Source organism: Melospiza melodia, chromosome 3 (assembly GCF_035770615.1).
Source record: "Melospiza melodia melodia isolate bMelMel2 chromosome 3, bMelMel2.pri, whole genome shotgun sequence".
Classification (NCBI taxonomy): domain Eukaryota; kingdom Metazoa; phylum Chordata; class Aves; order Passeriformes; family Passerellidae; genus Melospiza; species Melospiza melodia.
In genome coordinates this window covers 84,793,943-84,815,212 of record NC_086196.1, presented here as the reverse complement: position 1 = coordinate 84,815,212, position 21,270 = coordinate 84,793,943, and positions in this window count along the sequence as shown.

The window sequence follows — 21,270 nt, the reverse complement described above, 5'->3', positions numbered from 1 at the left end:
CCAAACAGAAACCTCGGCCCGTTTCTCTGGCAAACAAAACTCAACTGCCCCTCTTCTGGATGGCAAATTGCAGGATGAACTTGATACTAAAACCGCAGGCCGACTTGGTAGTGGTGACACCTTGGGCCTGGGAACCATCATGCGTATCGAGCATTTTAAGGAGCCAGCCGGCCACTCCCAGCAATATGCCCCCAAAAACAATCCACGGAATTTTCCTCTGGCAAACAAAAATCAGCTGCCTCGCTTCTGGATGGCAGATTGCAGGAGCCACTTTGCACCATCAAACCAGCCCGACTTGGCACTGGTGCCACATTGCATCTGGGAACCATGCTGCCTAGCGTGGATTTTCAGGAGCCAGCCGGCCACTCTCAGCTATATGCCCCCAAACAAAACCCACGGCCCGTTTCCCTGGCAAACAAAATTAAGCTGCCCCGCTTCTGGATGGCAGATTGCAGGACGCACTTGGTAGTATCAAACCAGCAAAACTTGGCACTGGTGCCACCTTGGGTCTGGGAACCATCCTGCGTATCGTGGGTTCAAAGGAGCCAGCCGGTCACTCCCAGCCACAGGCCCCCAAATACAAACAATGTCGCTTTTCCCTGGAAAACAAATCTCGCCTGCCAACTTTTTGATGGCAGATTGCAGGAGCCACTTGGTACTATCAAACCAGCCCAACTTGGCACTGGTGCCACCATGGGTCTGGTCACCATCCTGCCTATTGTAGCTTTCCAGGAGCCAGCCGGTCACTCCCAGCCATAGGTCCCCAGTCACAAACCTCGGCCCGTTTCCCTGGCAAACAAAAGTAAGCTACCCCGCTTCTGGATGGCAGATTGCAGGAGCCACTTGGTACTATCAAACCAGCCCAACTTGGCACTGGTGCCACCTTGGGTCTGGGAACCATGCTGCGTAACACAGATTCTAAGGCGCCAGTCGGCCACTACGAGCCACAAGCCCCCAAACACAAACAACGGCGCTATTCTCTGGCAAACAAAACTCAACTGCCCCTCTTCTGGATGGCAAATTGCAGGACGCACTTGGTACTATAAAAACAGCCCGACTTGGCACTGGTGCCCCCTTGGGTCTGGGAACCATCCTGCGTATCGATCTTTTTAATGAGACAGCCGGCCACTCCCAGCCATATGCCCCCAAACACAACCCACGGCCCTTTTCTCTGGCAAACAAAACTCAACTGCACCGCTTCTGGATGGCAGATTGCAGGAGCCACTTGGTACTATCAAACCAGCCCGACTTGGCACTGGTGCCACCTTGGGTCTGGGAACCATCCTGCGTATTGTGGGTTGTCAGGAGCCAGCCGAACACTCTCGGCCACAGACCCCAATTAAAAACAACGGCCCGTTTCACAGGCAAACAAAACTCAGCTGCCCCGCTTCTGGATGGCAGATTGCAGGAGCCACTTGGTGTAATCAAACCAGCCCGACTTGGCACTGGTGCCACCTTGGGTCTGGGAACCATCCTGCGTATCGTGGATTCTAAGGAGCCAGCCGGCCACTCCTAGCCACAGGCCCCCAAACAAAAACCTAGGCCTATTTCTCTGGCAAACAAAAGTAAGCTGCCCTGCTTCTGGATGGCAGATTGCAGGAGACACTTGGTACTATCAAACCAGCCCGACTTGGCACTGGTGCCACCTTGGATCTGGGAACCATGCTCTGTATCGTGGATATTCAGGGGCCAGCCGGCCACTCTCAGCCATATGTCCCCAAACAGAAACCTCGGCCCGTTTCTCTGGCAAACAAAACTCAACTGCCCCTCTTCTGGATGGCAAATTGCAGGATGAACTTGATACTAAAACCGCAGGCCGACTTGGTAGTGGTGACACCTTGGGCCTGGGAACCATCATGCGTATCGAGCATTTTAAGGAGCCAGCCGGCCACTCCCAGCAATATGCCCCCAAAAACAATCCACGGAATTTTCCTCTGGCAAACAAAAATCAGCTGCCTCGCTTCTGGATGGCAGATTGCAGGAGCCACTTTGCACCATCAAACCAGCCCGACTTGGCACTGGTGCCACATTGCATCTGGGAACCATGCTGCCTAGCGTGGATTTTCAGGAGCCAGCCGGCCACTCTCAGCTATATACCCCCAAACAAAACCCACGGCCCGTTTCCCTGGCAAACAAAACTAAGCTGCCCCGCTTCTGGATGGCAGATTGCAGGACGCACTTGGTAGTATCAAACCAGCAAAACTTGGCACTGGTGCCACCTTGGGTCTGGGAACCATCCTGCGTATCGTGGGTTCAAAGGAGCCAGCCGGTCACTCCCAGCCACAGGCCCCCAAATACAAACAATGTCGCTTTTCCCTGGAAAACAAAACTCGCCTGCCAACTTTTTGATGGCAGATTGCAGGAGCCACTTGGTACTATCAAACCAGCCCAACTTGGCACTGGTGCCACCATGGGTCTGGTAACCATCCTGCCTATTGTAGCTTTCCAGGAGCCAGCCGGTCACTCCCAGCCATAGGTCCCCAGTCACAAACCTCGGCCCGTTTCCCTGGCAAACAAAAGTAAGCTACCCCGCTTCTGGATGGCAGATTGCAGGAGCCACTTGGTACTATCAAACCAGCCCAACTTGGCACTGGTGCCACCTTGGGTCTGGGAACCATGCTGCGTAACACAGATTCTAAGGCGCCAGTCGGCCACTACGAGCCACAAGCCCCCAAACACAAACAACGGCGCTATTCTCTGGAAAACAAAACTCAACTGCCCCTCTTCTGGATGGCAAATTGCAGGACGCACTTGGTACTATAAAAACAGCCCGACTTGGCACTGGTGCCCCCTTGGGTCTGGGAACCATCCTGCGTATCGATCTTTTTACTGAGACAGCCGGCCACTCCCAGCCATATGCCCCCAAACACAACCCACGGCCCTTTTCTCTGGCAAACAAAACTCAACTGCACCGCTTCTGGATGGCAGATTGCAGGAGCCACTTGGTACTATCAAACCAGCCCGACTTGGCACTGGTGCCACCTTGGGTCTGGGAACCATCCTGCGTATTGTGGGTTATCAGGAGCCAGCCGAACACTCTCGGCCACAGACCCCAATTAAAAACAACGGCCCGTTTCACAGGCAAACAAAACTCAGCTGCCCCGCTTCTGGATGGGAGATTGCAGGAGGCACTTGGTGTAATCAAACCAGCCCGACTTGGCACTGGTGCCACCTTGGGTCTGGGAACCATCCTGCGTATCGTGGATTCTAAGGAGCCAGCCGGCCACTCCTAGCCACAGGCCCCCAAACAAAAACCTAGGCCTATTTCTCTGGCAAACAAAAGTAAGCTGCCCTGCTTCTGGATGGCAGATTGCAGGAGACACTTGGTACTATCAAACCAGCCCAACTTGGCACTGGTGCCACCTTGGATCTGGGAACCATGCTCTGTATCGTGGATATTCAGGGGCCAGCCGGCCACTCTCAGCCATATGTCCCCAAACAGAAACCTCGGCCCGTTTCTCTGGCAAACAAAACTCAACTGCCCCTCTTCTGGATGGCAAATTGCAGGATGAACTTGATACTAAAACCGCAGGCCGACTTGGTAGTGGTGACACCTTGGGCCTGGGAACCATCATGCGTATCGAGCATTTTAAGGGGCCAGCCGGCCACTCCCAGCAATATGCCCCCAAAAACAATCCACGGAATTTTCCTCTGGCAAACAAAAATCAGCTGCCTCGCTTCTGGATGGCAGATTGCAGGAGCCACTTTGCACCATCAAACCAGCCCGACTTGGCACTGGTGCCACATTGCATCTGGGAACCATGCTGCCTAGCGTGGATTTCCAGGAGCCAGCCGGCCACTCTCAGCTATATGCCCCCAAACAAAACCCACGGCCCGTTTCCCTGGCAAACAAAATTAAGCTGCCCCGCTTCTGGATGGCAGATTGCAGGACGCACTTGGTAGTATCAAACCAGCAAAACTTGGCACTGGTGCCACCTTGGATCTGGGAACCATCCTTCCTATCGTGGATTTTCAGGGGCCAGCCGGTCACTCTCTGCCATAGGCCCCAAACACAAACCATGGCCCTTTTCTCTGGAAAACAAAACTCAACTGCCCCTCTTCTGGATGGCAGATTGCAGGAGCCACTGGGTACTATGAAACCAGCCCTACTTGGCACTGATGCCACCTTGGGTCTGGGAACCATGCTGCGTATCATGGATTTTCAGGAGCCAGCCGGCCACTGCCAGCCACAGGCCCCGAAACACAAACAACAGCCTTTTTCTCTGGCAAACAAAATTCAGCTGCCCCGCTTCTGGATGGCAGATTGCAGGAACCACTTGGTACTAACAAACCAGCCCGACTTGGCACTGATGCCACCTTGGGTCTGGGAACCATCCTGCGTATCGTGGATTCAAAGGAGCCAGCTGGCCACTCCCAGCCACAGGCCCCAAAACACACACAACGGTGCTTTTCCCTGGAAAACAAAACTCGCCTGCCAAACTTTTGATGGCAGATTGCAGGAGCCACTTGGTATTATCAAACCAGCCCAACTTGGCACTGGTGCCACCATGGGTCTGGTCACCATCCTGCCTATCGTAGCTTTTCAGGAGCCAGCCAGCCACCCCCAGCCAGAGGCCCCCAGACAAATATTTCGGCCCGTTTCCCTGGCAAACAAAAGTAAGCTGCCCCGCTTCTGGATGGCAGATTGCAGGAGCCACTTGGTACTATCAAACCAGCCCAACTTGGCACTGGTGCCAACTCAGGTCTGGGAACCATCCTGCGTATCGTGGGTTCTAAGGAGCCAGCTGGCCACTCCCAGCCACAGGCCCCCAAACACAAACAACGGCGCTTTTCCCTGGAAAACAAAACTCGCCTGCCAAGTTTTTGATGGCAGATTGCAGGAGCCACTTGGTACTATCAAACCAGCCCAACTTGGCACTGGTGCCACCATGGGTCTGGTAACCATCCTGCCTATTGTAGCTTTCCAGGAGCCAGCCGGTCACTCCCAGCCATAGGTCCCCAGTCACAAACCTCGGCCCGTTTCCCTGGCAAACAAAAGTAAGCTACCCCGCTTCTGGATGGCAGATTGCAGGAGCCACTTGGTACTATCAAACCAGCCCAACTTGGCACTGGTGCCACCTTGGGTCTGGGAACCATGCTGCGTAACACAGATTCTAAGGCGCCAGTCGGCCACTACGAGCCACAAGCCCCCAAACACAAACAACGGCGCTATTCTCTGGCAAACAAAACTCAACTGCCCCTCTTCTGGATGGCAAATTGCAGGACGCACTTGGTACTATAAAAACAGCCCGACTTGGCACTGGTGCCCCCTTGGGTCTGGGAACCATCCTGCGTATCGATCTTTTTAATGAGACAGCCGGCCGCTCCCAGCCATATGCCCCCAAACACAACCCACGGCCCTTTTCTCTGGCAAACAAAACTCAACTGCACCGCTTCTGGATGGCAGATTGCAGGAGCCACTTGGTACTATCAAACCAGCCCGACTTGGCACTGGTGCCACCTTGGGTCTGGGAACCATCCTGCGTATTGTGGGTTGTCAGGAGCCAGCCGAACACTCTCGGCCACAGACCCCAATTAAAAACAACGGCCCGTTTCACAGGCAAACAAAACTCAGCTGCCCCGCTTCTGGATGGGAGATTGCAGGAGGCACTTGACACTGTGAAACCAGCCCCACTTGGCACTGGTGCCACCTTGGGTCTGGGAACCATGCTGCGTATCATGGATTTTCAGGAGCCAGCCGGCCACTCCCAGCCACAGGCCCCCAAACACAAACCACAGACTTTTTGTCTGGCAAACAAAATTCAGCTGCCCCGCTTCTGGATGGCAGATTGCAGGAGCCACTTGGGACTATCACACCAGCACAACATGGCACTGCTGCCACCTTGGATCTGGGAACCATCCTTCCTATCGTGGATTTTCAGGGGCCAGCCGGTCACTCTCAGCCATAGGCCCCAAACACAAACCACGGCCCTTTTCTCTGGAAAACAAAACTCAACTGCCCCTCTTCTGGATGGCAGATTGCAGGAGCCACTGGGTACTATGAAACCAGCCCTACTTGGCACTGATGCCACCTTGGGTCTGGGAACCATGCTGCGTATCATGGATTTTCAGGAGCCAGCCGGCCACTGCCAGCCACAGGCCCCGAAACACAAACAACAGCCTTTTTCTCTGGCAAACAAAATTCAGCTGCCCCGCTTCTGGATGGCAGATTGCAGGAACCACTTGGTACTAACAAACCAGCCCGACTTGGCACTGATGCCACCTTGGGTCTGGGAACCATCCTGCGTATCGTGGATTCAAAGGAGCCAGCTGGCCACTCCCAGCCACAGGCCCCAAAACACACACAACGGTGCTTTTCCCTGGAAAACAAAACTCGCCTGCCAAACATTTGATGGCAGATTGCAGGAGCCACTTGGTATTATCAAACCAGCCCAACTTGGCACTGGTGCCACCATGGGTCTGGTCACCATCCTGCCTATCGTAGCTTTTCAGGAGCCAGCCAGCCACCCCCAGCCAGAGGCCCCCAGACAAATATTTCGGCCCGTTTCCCTGGCAAACAAAAGTAAGCTGCCCCGCTTCTGGATGGCAGATTGCAGGAGCCACTTGGTACTATCAAACCAGCCCAACTTGGCACTGGTGCCAACTCAGGTCTGGGAACCATCCTGCGTATCGTGGGTTCTAAGGAGCCAGCTGGCCACTCCCAGCCACAGGCCCCCAAACACAAACAACGGCGCTTTTCCCTGGAAAACAAAACTCGCCTGCCAACTTTTTGATGGCAGATTGCAGGAGCCACTTGGTACTATCAAACCAGCCCAACTTGGCACTGCTGCCACCATGGGTCTCGTCACCATCCTGCCTATCATAGCTTTTCAGGAGCCAGCCGGTCACTCCCAGCCATAGGCCCCCAGACACAAACCTCGGCCCGTTTCCCTGGCAAACAAAAGTAAGCTGCCCCGCTTCTGCATGGCAGATTGCAGGAGCTACTTAGTACTATCAAACCAGCCCGACTTGGCACTGGTGACACCTCTGGTCTGGGAACCATCCTGCCTATCGTGGATTTTCAGGGGCCAGCCGGCCACTCTCAGCCATATGCCCCAAAAACAAACCACGGCCCTTTTCTCTGGCAAACAAAACTCAACTGCCCCTCTTCTGGATGGCAAATTTTAGGACGCACTTTGTACTACGAAAACCGCCCGACGTGGCACTGGTGCCACCTTGTGTCAGGGAACCATCCTGCATATCGAGCTTTTTAAGGAGCCAGCCGGCCACGCCCAGCCATATACCCCCAAAAACAAACCACGGACCATTTCTCTTGGAAACAAAAATCCGCTGCCCCGCGTCTGTATGGCAGATTGCAGGAGCCACTTTGCACCATCAAACCAGCCCGACTTGGCACTGGTGCCACCTTGGGTCTGGGAACAATCCTGCATATCGTGGATTCTAAGGAGCCAGCCGGCCACTCCCTGCCACAGGCCCCCAAACACAAACAACGGCGCTTTTCCCTGGAAAACAAAATTCGCCTGCCAGCTTTTTGATGGCAGATTGCAGGAGCCACTTGGTACTATCAAATCATCCCAACTTGGCACTGGTGCCACTATGGGTCTGGGAACCATCCTGCCTATTGTAGCATTTCAGGAGCCAGCCGGTCACTCCCAGCCATAGGCCCCCAGACACAAACCTCGGACCGTTTCCCTGGCAAACAAAATTAAGCTGCCCCGATTCTGGATGGCAGATTGCAGGAGCCACTTGGTTGTGTCAAACCAGCCCGACTTGGCACTGGTGCCACCTTGGGTCTGGGAACCATCCTGCGTAACGTGGATTCTAAGCAGCCACCCGGCCACTCTGAGCCACAGGCCCCCAAACACAAACAACGGCGCTTTTCCCTGGAAAACAAAACTCGCCTGCCAACTTTTTGATGGCAGATTGCAGGAGCCACTTGGTACTATCAAACCAGCCCAACTTGGCACTGGTGCCACCTCTGGTCTGGGAACCATCCTGCCTATTGTAGCTTTTCAGGAGCCAGCCGGTCACTCCCAGCCATAGACCCCCAGACACAAACCTCGGCCCGTTTCCCTGGAAAACAAAAGTAAGTTACCCCGATTCTGGATGGCAGATTGCAGGAGCCACTTGGTACTATCAAATCAGCCCAACTTGGCACTGGTGCCACCATGGGTCTGGTAAACATCCTGCCTATCGTAGCTTTTCAGGAGCCAGCCGGTCACTCCCTGCCATAGGCCCCCGGACACAAACCTCGGCCCGTTTCCCTGGCAAACAAAAGTAAGCTGCCCCGCTTTTGGATGGCAGATTGCAGGATGCACTTGGTACTTACAAACCAGCCCGACTTGGCACTGGTGCCACCTTGGCTCTGGGAACCATGCTGCGTAACGTAGATTCTACGAGGACAGGCGGCCACTCCCAGCCACAGGCCTCTAAACAAAAACAACGGCGCTTTTCCCTGGAAAACAAAACTCGCCTGCCAACTTCTTGATGGCAGATTGCAGGAGCCACTTGGTACTATCAAACCAGCCCAACTTGGCACTGGTGCCACCATGGGTCTGGTCACCATCCTGCCTATCGTAGCTTTTCAGGAGCCAGCCGCTCACTCCCAGCCATAGGCCTCCAGACAAATACCTCGGCACGTTTCCCTGGCAAACAAAAGTAGGCTGCCCCGCTTCTGGATGGCAAATTGCAGGACGCACTTGGTACTACGAAAACAGCCCGACTTGGCACTCATGCCACCTTGGGTCAGGGAACAATCCTGCGTATAGAGCTTTTTAAGGAGCCAGCCGGCCACGTCCAGTCATATACCCCCAAAAAAAAAACCACGGAACTTTTCTCCAGCAAACAAAAATCCGCTGCCCCGCGTCTGGATGGCAGATTGCAGGAGCTATTTAGTATTATCAAAGCAGCCCGACTTGGCACTGGTGGCACCATGAGTCTGGTAACCATCCTGCCTATCGTGGCTTTTCAGTAGTCAGCCGGTCACTCCCAGCCATAGGCCCCCAGACAAATACCTCGGCCCGTTTCCCTGGGAAACAAAAGTAAGCTGTCCCGCTTCTGGATGGCAGATTGCAGGAGCCACTTGGTACTATCAAACCAGCCCAACTTGTTCCCAGACCCAAGGTGGCACCAGTGCCACGTGGGGCTGGTTTGATGGTGCAACGTGGCTCCTGCAATCTGCCATCCAAAAGCGGGGCAGCTTACTTTTGTTTGCCAGGGAAACGGGCCGAGGTTTGTGTCTGGGGGTCTATGGCTGGGAGTGACCGGCTGGCTCCTGAAAAGCTACGATAGGCAGGATGGTGACCAGACCCATGGTGGCACCAGTGCCAAGTTGGGCTGGTTTGATAGTACCAAGTGGCTCCTGCAATCTGCCATCAAAAAGTTGGCAGGCGAGTTTTGTTTTCCAGGGAAAAGCACCGTAGTTTTTGTTTGGGGGCCTGTGGCTCAGAGTGGCCGGGTGGCTGCTTAGAATCCACGATACGCAGGATGGTTCCCAGACCCAAGGTGGCACCAGTGCCAAGTCGGGCTGGTTTGACACAACCAAGTGGCTCCTGCAATCTGCCATCCAGAATCGGGGCAGCTTAATTTTGTTTGCCAGGGAAACGGTCCGAGGTTTGTGTCTGGGGGCCTATGGCTGGGAGTGACCGGCTGGCTCCTGAAATGCTACAATAGGCAGGATGGTTCCCAGACCCATAGTGGCACCAGTGCCAAGTTGGGATGATTTGATAGTACCAAGTGGCTCCTGCAATCTGCCATCAAAAAGTTGGCAGGCGAATTTTGTTTTCCAGGGAAAAGCGCCGTTGTTTGTGTTTGGGGGCCTGTGGCTGGGAGTGGCCGGCTGGCTCCTTAGAATCCACGATATGCAGGATTGTTCCCAGACCCAAGGTGGCACCAGTGCCAAGTCGGGCTGGTTTGATGGTGCAAAGTGGCTCCTGCAATCTGCCATACAGACGCGGGGCAGCGGATTTTTGTTTCCAAGAGAAATGGTCCGTGGTTTGTTTTTGGGGGTTTATGGCTGGGCGTGGCCGGCTGGCTCCTTAAAAAGCTCGATATGCAGGATGGTTCCCTGACACAAGGTGGCACCAGTGCCACGTCGGGCGGTTTTCGTAGTACAAAGTGCGTCCTAAAATTTGCCATCCAGAAGAGGGGCAGTTGAGTTTTGTTTGCCAGAGAAAAGGGCCGTGGTTTGTTTTTGGGGGCATATGGCTGAGAGTGGCCGGCTGGCTCCTGAAAAGCTACGATAGGCAGGATGTTTACCAGACCCATGGTGGCACCAGTGCCAAGTTGGGCTGATTTGATAGTACCAAGTGGCTCCTGCAATCTGCCATCCAGAATCGGGGTAGCTTACTTTTGTTTTCCAGGGAAACGGGCCGAGGTTTGTGTCTGGGGGTCTATGGTTGGGAGTGGCCGGCTGGCTCCTTAGAAACCACGATACGCAGCATGGTTCCCAGACCAGAGGTGGCACCAGTGCCAAGTTGGGCTGGTTTGATACTACCAAGTGGTTCCTGCAATCTGCCATCCAGAAGCGGGGCAGCTTACTTTTGTTTGCCAGGGAAACGGATCGTTGTTTGTGTTTGGGGGCCTATGGCTGGGACTGACCGGCTGGCTCCATAAAATCCACGATACGCAGGATGGTTCCCAGACCAGAGGTGGCACCAGTGCCAAGTCGGGCTGGTTTGATAGTACCAAGTGGCTCCTGCAATCTGCCATCCAGAAGCGGGGCAGCTTACTTTTGTTTGCCAGGGAAACGGGCCGAGGTTTGTGTCTCGGGGCCTATGGCAGGCAGTGACCGGCTGGCTCCTGAAAGCTACGATAGGCAGGATGGTGACAAGACCCATGGTGGCACCAGTGCCAAGTTGGGCTGGTTTGATAGTACCAAGTGGCTCCTGCAATCTGCCATCAAAACGTTGGCAGGCGAGTTTTGTTTTCCAAGGAAAAGCGCCGTTGTTTGTGTTTGGGGGCCTGTGGTTGGGAGTGGCCGGCTGGCTCCTTAGAAACCACAATACGCAGGATGGTTCCCAGACCAGAGGTGGCACCAGTGCCAAGTCGGGCTGGTTTGATAGTACCAAGTGGCTCCTGCAATCTGCCATCCAGAAGCGGGGCAGCTTACTATTGTTTGCCACGGAAACGGGCCGTTGTTTGTGTTTGGGGGCCTGTGGCTGGGAGTGGCCGACTGGCTCCTTAGAATCCACGATACGCAGGATGGTTCCCAGACCAGAGGTGGCACCAGTGCCAAGTCGGGCTGGTTTGATAGTACCAAGTGGCTCCTGCAATCTGCCATCCAGAAGCGGGGCAGCTTAATTTCCTTTGCCAGGGAAACGGGCCGAGCTTTGTGTCTGGGGGCCTATGGCTGGGAGTGACCGGCTGGCTCCTGAAAAGTTACGATAGGCAGGATGGTGACCAGACCCATGGTGGCACCAGTGCCAAGTTGGGCTGGTTTGATAGTACCAAGTGGCTCCTGCAATCTGCCATCAAAACGTTGGTAGGCGAGTTTTGTTTTCCAGGGAAAAGCGCCGTTGTTTTTGTTTGGGGGCCTGTGGCTGGGAGTGGCCGGGTGGCTCCTTAGAATCCACGATACGCACCATGGTATCCAGACCCAAGGTGGCACCAGTGCCAAGTTTTGCTGGTTTGATAGTACCAAGTGGTTCCTGCAATCTGCCATCCAGAAGCAGGGCAGCTTACTTTTGTTTGCCAGGGAAACGGGCCGAGGTTTGTGTCTGGGGGCCTATGGCTGCGAGTGACCGGCTGGCTCCTGAAAAGCTACGATAGCCAGGATGGTGACCAGACCCATGGTGGCACCAGTCCCAAGTTGGGCTGGTTTGATAGTACCAAGTGGCTCCTGCAATCTGCCATCAAAAGTTTGGCAGGCGAGTTTTGTTTTCCAGGGAAAAGCGCCGTTGATGTGTTTAGGGGCCTGTGGCTGGGAGTGGCCGGCTGGCTCCTTAGAATCCACCATACGCAGGATGGTTCCCAGACCCAAGGTGGCACCAGTGCCTAGTCGGGATAGTTTGATGGTGCAAAGTGGCTCCTGCAATCTGCCATCCAGAAGCGGGGAAGCTTAGTTTTCTTTGCCAGGGAAACGGGCCGAGGTTTGTGTCTGGGGGCCTATGGCTGGGAGTGAGCGGCTGGCTCCTGAAAAGCTACGATAGGCAGGATGGTGACCAGACCCAAGGTGGCACCAGTGCCAAGTTGGGCTGGTTTGATGGTACCAAGTGGCTCCTGCAATCTGCCATCAAAAAGTTGGCAGGCGAGTTTTGTTTTCCAGGGAAAAGCGCCGTTGTTTTTGTTTGGGGGCCTGTGGCTGGGAGTGGCCGGCTGGCTCATTAGAATCCACGATACGCAGGATGGTTCCCAGACTTGTCGTGGCACCAGTGCCAAGTCGGGCTGGTTTGATAGTACCAAGTGGATCCTGCAATCTGCCATCCAGAAGCGGGGCAGCTTACTTTTGTTTGCCAGGGAAACGGGCCGAGGTTTTTGTCTGGGGGCCTATGGCTGGGAGTGACCGGCTGGCTCCTGAAAAGCTACGATAGGCAGGATGGTGACCAGACCCATGGTGGCAGCAGTGCCAAGTTGGGCTGGTTTGATAGTACCAAGTGGCTCCTGCAATCTGCCATCAAAAAGTTGGCAGGCGAGTTTTGTTTTCCAGGGAAAAGTGCCGTTGTTTGTGTATGGGTGCCTGTGGCTGGGAGTGGCCGGCTGGCTCTTTAGAATCCACGATACGCAGGATGGTTCCCAGACCAGTGGTGGCACCAGTGCCAAGTCGGGCGGGTTTGATAGTAACAAATGCGTCCTACAATCTGCCATCCAGAAGCGGGGCAGCTTACTTTTGTTTTCCAGGGAAACGGGCCGAGGTTTTTGTCTGGGGTCCTATGGCTGGGAGTGACCGGCTGGCTCGTGAAAAGCTACGATAGGCAGGATGGTGACAAGACCCATGGCGGCACCAGTGCCAAGTTGGGCTGGTTTGATAGTACCAAGTGGCTCCTGCAATCTGCCATCAAAAAATTGGCAGGCGAGTTTTGTTTTCCAGGGAAAAGCGCCGTTGTTTGTGTTTGGGGGCCTGTGGCTGGGAGTGGCCAGCTGGCTCCTTAGAATCCACCATACGCAGGATGGTTCCCAGACCAGAGGTGGCACCAGTGCCAAGTCGGGCTGGTTTGATTGTACCAAGTGGTTCCTGCAATCTGCCATCCAGAAGCGGGGCAGCTTACTTTTGTTTGCCAGGGAAACGGGCAGAGCTTTGTGTCTGGGGGCCTATGGCTGGGAGTGACCGGCTGGCTCCTGAAAAGCTACGATAGGCAGGATGGTGACCAGACCCATGGTGGCACCAGTGCCAAGTTGGGCTGGTTTGATAGTACCAAGTGGCTCCTGCAATCTGCCATCAAAAAGTTGGCAGGCAAGTTTTCTTTACCAGGGAAAAGCGCCGTTGTTTTTGTTTAGAGGCCTATGGCTGGGAGTGGCAGGCTGGCTCCTTAGAATCCACGATACGCAGGATGGTTCCTAGACTTGACGTGGCACCAGTGCCAAGTTGGGCTGGTTTGATAGTACCAAGTGCGTCCTGCAATCTGCCATCCAGAAGTGGGGTAGATTACTTTTGTTTGCCAGGGAAACGGGCCGAGGTTTGTGTCCGGGGGCCTATGGCAGGGAGTGACCGGCTGGCTCCTGAAAAGCTACGATAGGCAGGATGTTTACCAGACCCATGGTGGCACCAGTGCCAAGTTGGGCTGATTTGATAATACCAAGTGGCTCCTGCAATCTGCCATCCAGAATCGGGGTAACTTACTTTTGTTTTCCAGGGAAACGGGCCGAGGTTTGTGTCTGGGGGTCTATGGCTGGGAGTGACCGGCTGGCTCCTGAAAAGCTACGATAGGCTGGATGGTTCCCAGACCAGACGTGGCACCAGTGCCAAGTTGGGCTGGTTTGATAGTACCAAGTGGCTCCTGCAATCTGCCATCAAATTTGGCAGGCGAGTTTTGTTTTCCAGGGAAAAGCGCCGTTGTTTGTGTTTGGGGGCCTGTGGCTCAGAGTGGCCGGGTGGCTGCTTAGAATCCATGTTACGCAGGATGGTTCCCAGACCCAAGGTGGCACCAGTGCCAAGTCGGGCTGGTTTGACACAACCAAGTGGCTCCTGCAATCTGCCATCCAGAATCGGGGCAGCTTAATTTTGTTTGCCAGGGAAACGGTCCGAGGTTTGTGTCTGGGGGCCTATGGCTGGGAGTGACCGGCTGGCTCCTGAAATGCTACAATAGGCAGGATGGTTCCCAGACCCATAGTGGCACCAGTGCCAAGTTGGGATGATTTGATAGTACCAAGTGGCTCCTGCAATCTGCCATCAAAAAGCTGGCAGGCGAATTTTGTTTTCCAGGGAAAAGCGCCGTTGTTTGTGTTTGGGGGCCTGTGGCTGGGAGTGGCCGGCTGGCTCCTTAGAATCCACGATATGCAGGATTGTTCCCAGACCCAAGGTGGCACCAGTGCCAAGTCGGGCTGGTTTGATGGTGCAAAGTGGCTCCTGCAATCTGCCATACAGACGCGGGGCAGCGGATTTTTGTTTCCAAGAGAAATGGTCCGTGGTTTGTTTTTGGGGGTATATGGCTGGGCGTGGCCGGCTGGCTCCTTAAAAAGCTCGATATGCAGGATGGTTCCCTGACACAAGGTGGCACCAGTGCCACGTCGGGCGGTTTTCGTAGTACAAAGTGCGTCCTAAAATTTGCCATCCAGAAGAGGGGCAGTTGAGTTTTGTTTGCCAGAGAAAAGGGCCGTGGTTTGTTTTTGGGGCATATGGCTGAGAGTGGCCGGCTGGCCCCTGAAAATCCACGATAGGCAGGATGGTTCCCAGACCAGAGGTGTCACCAGTGCCAAGTCGGGCTGGTTTGATAGTACTAAGTAGCTCCTGCAATCTGCCATGCAGAAGCGGGGCAGCTTACTTTTGTTTGCCAGGGAAACGGGCCGAGGTTTGTGTCTGGGGGCCTATGGCTGGGAGTGACCGGCTGGCTCCTGAAAAGCTACGATAGGCAGGATGGTGACCAGACCCATGGTGGCACCAGTGCCAAGTTGGGCTGGTTTGATAGTACCAAGTGGCTCCTGCAATCTGCCATCAAAAAGTTGGCAGGCGAGTTTTGTTTTCCAGGGAAAAGCGTCGTTGTTTGTGTTTGGGGGCCTGTGGTTGGGAGTGGCCAGCTGGCTCCTTAGAACCCACGATACGCAGGATGGTTCCCAGACCTGAGTTGGCACCAGTGCCAAGTTGGGCTGGTTTGATGGTGCAAAGTGGCTCCTGCAATCTGCCATCCAGAAGCGGGGCAGCTTACTTTTGTTTGCCAGGGAAACGGGCCGAAATATTTGTCTGGGGGCCTCTGGCTGGGGGTGGCTGGCTGGCTCCTGAAAAGCTACGATAGGCAGGATGGTGACCAGACCCATGGTGGCACCAGTGCCAAGTTGGGCTGGTTTGATAATACCAAGTGGCTCCTGCAATCTGCCATCAAAAGTTTGGCAGGCGAGTTTTGTTTTCCAGGGAAAAGCACCGTTGTGTGTGTTTTGGGGCCTGTGGCTGGGAGTGGCCAGCTGGCTCCTTTGAATCCACGATACGCAGGATGGTTCCCAGACCCAAGGTGGCATCAGTGCCAAGTCGGGCTGGTTTGTTAGTACCAAGTGGTTCCTGCAATCTGCCATCCAGAAGCGGGGCAGCTGAATTTTGTTTGCCAGAGAAAATAGCTGTTGTTTGTGTTTCGGGGCCTGTGGCTGGCAGTGGCCGGCTGGCTCCTGAAAATCCATGATACGCCGCATGGTTCCCAGACCCAAGGTGGCATCAGTGCCAAGTAGGGCTGGTTTCATAGTACCCAGTGGCTCCTGCAATCTGCCATCCAGAAGAGGGGCAGTTGAGTTTTGTTTTCCAGAGAAAAGGGCCGTGGTTTGTGTTTGGGGCCTATGGCTGAGAGTGACCGGCTGGCCCCTGAAAATCCACGATAGGAAGGATGGTTCCCAGATCCAAGGTGGCAGCAGTGCCATGTTGTGCTGGTGTGATAGTCCCAAGTGGCTCCTGCAATCTGCCATCCAGAAGCGGGGCAGCTGAATTTTGTTTGCCAGACAAAAAGTCTGTGGTTTGTGTTTGGGGGCCTGTGGCTGGGAGTGGCCGGCTGGCTCCTGAAAATCCATGATACGCAGCATGGTTCCCAGACCCAAGGTGGCACCAGTGCCAAGTGGGGCTGGTTTCACAGTGTCAAGTGCCTCCTGCAATCTCCCATCCAGAAGCGGGGCAGCTGAGTTTTGTTTGCCTGTGAAACGGGCCGTTGTTTTTAATTGGGGTCTGTGGCCGAGAGTGTTCGGCTGGCTCCTGACAACCCACAATACGCAGGATGGTTCCCAGACCCAAGGTGGCACCAGTGCCAAGTCGGGCTGGTTTGATAGTACCAAGTGGCTCCTGCAATCTGCCATCCAGAAGCGGTGCAGTTGAGTTTTGTTTGCCAGAGAAAAGGGCCGTGGGTTGTGTTTGGGGGCATATGGCTGGGAGTGGCCGGCTGTCTCATTAAAAAGATCGATACGCAGGATGGTTCCCAGACCCAAGGGGGCACCAGTGCCAAGTCGGGCTGTTTTTATAGTACCAAGTGCGTCCTGCAATTTGCCATCCAGAAGAGGGGCAGTTGAGTTTTGTTTGCCAGAGAATAGCGCCGTTGTTTGTGTTTGGGGGCTTGTGGCTGGGAGTGGCCGACTGGCTCCTTAGAATCTGTGTTACGCAGCATGGTTCCCAGACCCAAGGTGGCACCAGTGCCAAGTTGGGCTGGTTTGATAGTACCAAGTGGCTCCTGCAATCTGCCATCCAGAAGCGGGGTAGCTTACTTTTGTTTGCCAGGGAAACGGGCCGAGGTTTGTGACTGGGGACCTATGGCTGGGAGTGACCGGCTGGCTCCTGAAAAGCTACAATAGGCAGGATGGTGACCAGACCCATGGTGGCAGCAGTGCCAAGTTGGGCTGGTTTGATAGTACCAAGTGGCTCCTGCAATCTGCCATCAAAAAGTTGGCAGGCGAGTTTTGTTTTCCAGGGAAAAGCGACATTGTTTGTATTTGGGGGCCTGTGGCTGGGAGTGACCGGCTGGCTCCTTTGAACCCACGATACGCAGGATGGTTCCCAGACCCAAGGTGGCACCAGTGCCAAGTTTTGCTGGTTTGATACTACCAAGTGCGTCCTGCAATCTGCCATCCAGAAGCGGGGCAGCTTAATTTTGTTTGCCAGGGAAACGGGCCGTGGGTTTTGTTTGGGGGCATATAGCTGAGAGTGGCCGGCTGGCTCCTGAAAATCCACGCTAGGCAGCATGGTTCCCAGATGCAATGTGGCACCAGTGCCAAGTCGGGCTGGTTTGATGGTGCAAAGTGGCTCCTGCAATCTGCCATCCAGAAGCGAGGCAGCTGATTTTTGTTTGCCAGAGGAAAATTCTGTGGATTGTTTTTGGGGGCATATTGCTGGGAGTGGCCGGCTGGCTCCTTAAAATGCTCGATACGCATGATGGTTCCCAGGCCCAAGGTGTCACCACTACCAAGTCGGCCTGCGGTTTTAGTATCAAGTTCATCCTGCAATTTGCCATCCAGAAGAGGGGCAGTTGAGTTTTGTTTGCCAGAGAAACGGGCCGAGGTTTCTGTTTGGGGACATATGGCTGAGAGTGGCCGGCTGGCCCCTGAATATCCACGATACAGAGCATGGTTCCCAGATCCAAGGTGGCACCAGTGCCAAGTCGGGCTGGTTTGATAGTACCAAGTGTCTCCTGCAATCTGCCATCCAGAAGCAGGGCAGCTTACTTTTGTTTGCCAGAGAAATAGGCCTAGGTTTTTGTTTGGGGGCCTGTGGCTAGGAGTGGCCGGCTGGCTCCTTAGAATCCACGATACGCAGGATGGTTCCCAGACCCAAGGTGGCACCAGTGCCAAGTCGGGCTGGTTTGATTACACCAAGTGCCTCCTGCAATCTCCCATCCAGAAGCGGGGCAGCTGAGTTTTGTTTGCCTGTGAAACGGGCCGTTGTTTTTAATTGGGGTCTGTGGCCGAGAGTGTTCGGCTGGCTCCTGACAACCCACAATACGCAGGATGGTTCCCAGACCCAAGGTGGCACCAGTGCCAAGTCGGGCTGGTTTGATAGTACCAAGTGGCTCCTGCAATCTGCCATCCAGAAGCGGTGCAGTTGAGTTTTGTTTGCCAGAGAAAAGGGCCGTGGGTTGTGTTTGGGGGCATATGGCTGGGAGTGGCCGGCTGTCTCATTAAAAAGATCGATACGCAGGATGGTTCCCAGACCCAAGGGGGCACCAGTGCCAAGTCGGGCTGTTTTTATAGTACCAAGTGCGTCCTGCAATTTGCCATCCAGAAGAGGGGCAGTTGAGTTTTGTTTGCCAGAGAATAGCGCCGTTGTTTGTGTTTGGGGGCTTGTGGCTCGTAGTGGCCGACTGGCGCCTTAGAATCTGTGTTACGCAGCATGGTTCCCAGACCCAAGGTGGCACCAGTGCCAAGTTGGGCTGGTTTGATAGTACCAAGTGGCTCCTGCAATCTGCCATCCAGTAGCGGGGCAGCTGAATTTTGTTTGCCAGAGAAAAAGGCTGTTGTTTGTGTTTCGGGGCCTGTGGCTGGCAGTGGCCGGCTGGCTCCTGAAAATCCATGATACGCAGCATGGTTCCCAGACCCAAGGTGGCATCAGTGCCAAGTAGGGCTGGTTTCATAGTACCCAGTGGCTCCTGCAATCTGCCATCCAGAAGAGGGGCAGTTGAGTTTTGTTTTCCAGAGAAAAGGGCCGTGGTTTGTGTTTGGGGCCTGTGGCCGAGAGTGTTCGGCTGGCTCCTGACAACCCACAATACGCAGGATGGTTCCCAGACCCAAGGTGGCACCAGTGCCAAGTCGGGCTGGTTTGATAGTACCAAGTGGCTCCTGCAATCTGCCATCCAGAAGCGGTGCAGTTGAGTTTTGTTTGCCAGAGAAAAGGGCCGTGGGTTGTGTTTGGGGGCATATGGCTGGGAGCGGCCGGCTGTCTCATTAAAAAGATCGATACGCAGGATGGTTCCCAGACCCAAGGGGGCACCAGTGCCAAGTCGGGCTGTTTTTATAGTACCAAGTGCGTCCTGCAATTTGCCATCCAGAAGAGGGGCAGTTGAGTTTTGTTTGCCAGAGAATAGCGCCGTTGTTTGTGTTTGGGGGCTTGTGGCTGGGAGTGGCCGACTGGCTCCTTAGAATCTGTGTTACGCAGCATGGTTCCCAGACCCAAGGTGGCACCAGTGCCAAGTTGGGCTGGTTTGATAGTACCAAGTGGCTCCTGCAATCTGCCATCCAGAAGCGGGGTAGCTTACTTTTGTTTGCCAGGGAAACGGGCCGAGGTTTGTGACTGGGGACCTATGGCTGGGAGTGACCGGCTGGCTCCTGGAAAGCTACAATAGGCAGGATGGTTACCAGACCCATGGTGGCACCAGTGCCAAGTTGGGCTGGTTTGATAGTACCAAGTGGCTCCTGCAATCTGCCATCAAAAAGTTGGCAGGCGAGTTTTGTTTTCCAGGGAAAAGCGACATTGTTTGTATTTGGGGGCCTGTGGCTGGGAGTGACTGGCTGGCTCCTTTGAACCCACGATACGCAGGATGGTTCCCAGACCCAAGGTGGCACCAGTGCCAAGTTTTGCTGGTTTGATACTACCAAGTGCGTCCTGCAATCTGCCATCCAGAAGCGGGGCAGCTTAATTTTGTTTGCCAGGGAAACGGGCCGTGGGTTTTGTTTGGGGGCATATAGCTGAGAGTGGCCGGCTGGCTCCTGAAAATCCACGCTAGGCAGCATGGTTCCCAGATGCAATGTGGCACCAGTGCCAAGTCGGGCTGGTTTGATGGTGCAAAGTGGCTCCTGCAATCTGCCATCCAGAAGCGAGGCAGCTGATTTTTGTTTGCCAGAGGAAAATTCCGTGGATTGTTTTTGGGGGCATATTGCTGGGAGTGGCCGGCTGGCTCCTTAAAATGCTCGATACGCATGATGGTTCCCAGGCCCAAGGTGTCACCACTACCAAGTCGGCCTGCGGTTTTAGTATCAAGTTCATCCTGCAATTTGCCATCCAGAAGAGGGGCAGTTGAGTTTTGTTTGCCAGAGAAACGGGCCGAGGTTTCTGTTTGGGGACATATGGCTGAGAGTGGCCGGCTGGCCCCTGAATATCCACGATACAGAGCATGGTTCCCAGATCCAAGGTGGCACCAGTGCCAAGTCGGGCTGGTTTGATAGTACCAAGTGTCTCCTGCAATCTGCCATCCAGAAGCAGGGCAGCTTACTTTTGTTTGCCAGAGAAATAGGCCTAGGTTTTTGTTTGGGGGCCTGTGGCTAGGAGTGGCCGGCTGGCTCCTAAGAATCCACGATACGCAGGATGTTTCCCAGACCCAAGGTGGCACCAGTGCCAAGTCGGGCTGGTTTGATAGTACCAAGTGGCTCCTGCAAACTCCATCAAAAAGTTGGCAGGCGTGTTTTGTTTTCCAGGGAACAGCGCCGTTGATTTTGTTTGGGGGCCTGTGGCTGGGAGTGGCCGGCTGGCTCCTTAGAATCCACGATATGCAGGATGGTTCCCAGACCCAAGGTGGCACCAGTGCCAAGTCGGGCTGGTTTGATAGTACCAAGTGGCTCCTGCAATCTGCCATCCAGAAGTGAGGCAGCTAAGTTTTGTTTGCGAGAAAAAAGGGCCGTGGTTTTTGTTGGGGGCCTGTGGCTGGGAGTAGCCGGCTGGCTCCTTAAAATCCACGATAGGCAGGATGGTTCCCAGACCCAAGGTGGCACCAGTGCCAAGTCGGGCTGGTTTGATAGTACCAAGTGGCTCCTGCAATCTGCCATCCAGAAGCGGGGCAGCTGAGTTTTGTTTGCCAGAGAAAAAGGCTGTGGTTTGTGTTTGGGGGCCTGTGGCTGGCAGTGGCCGGCTGGCTCCTGAAAATCCACGATACGCAGCATGGTTCCCAGACCCAAGGTGGCACCAGTGCCAAGTGGGGCTCGTTTGACAGTGTCAAGTGCCTCCTGCAATCTCCCATCCAGAAGCGGGGCAGCTGAGTTTTTTTTGCCAGGGAAACGGACCTTTGTTTTTGATTGGGCTCTGTGGCCGAGAGTGGTCGGCTGTCTCCTGACAATCCACAATACGCAGGATGGTTCCCAGACCCAAGGTGGCACCAGTGCCAAGTCGGGCTGGTTTGATAGTACCAAGTGTCTCCTGCAATCTGCCATCCAGAAGCGGGGCAGCTGAGTTTTGTTTGCCAGAGAAAAGGGCCGTGGGTTGTGTTTGGGGGCATATGGCTGGGAGTGGCCACCTGGCTCCTTAAAATGCACGATACGCCGCATGGTAAC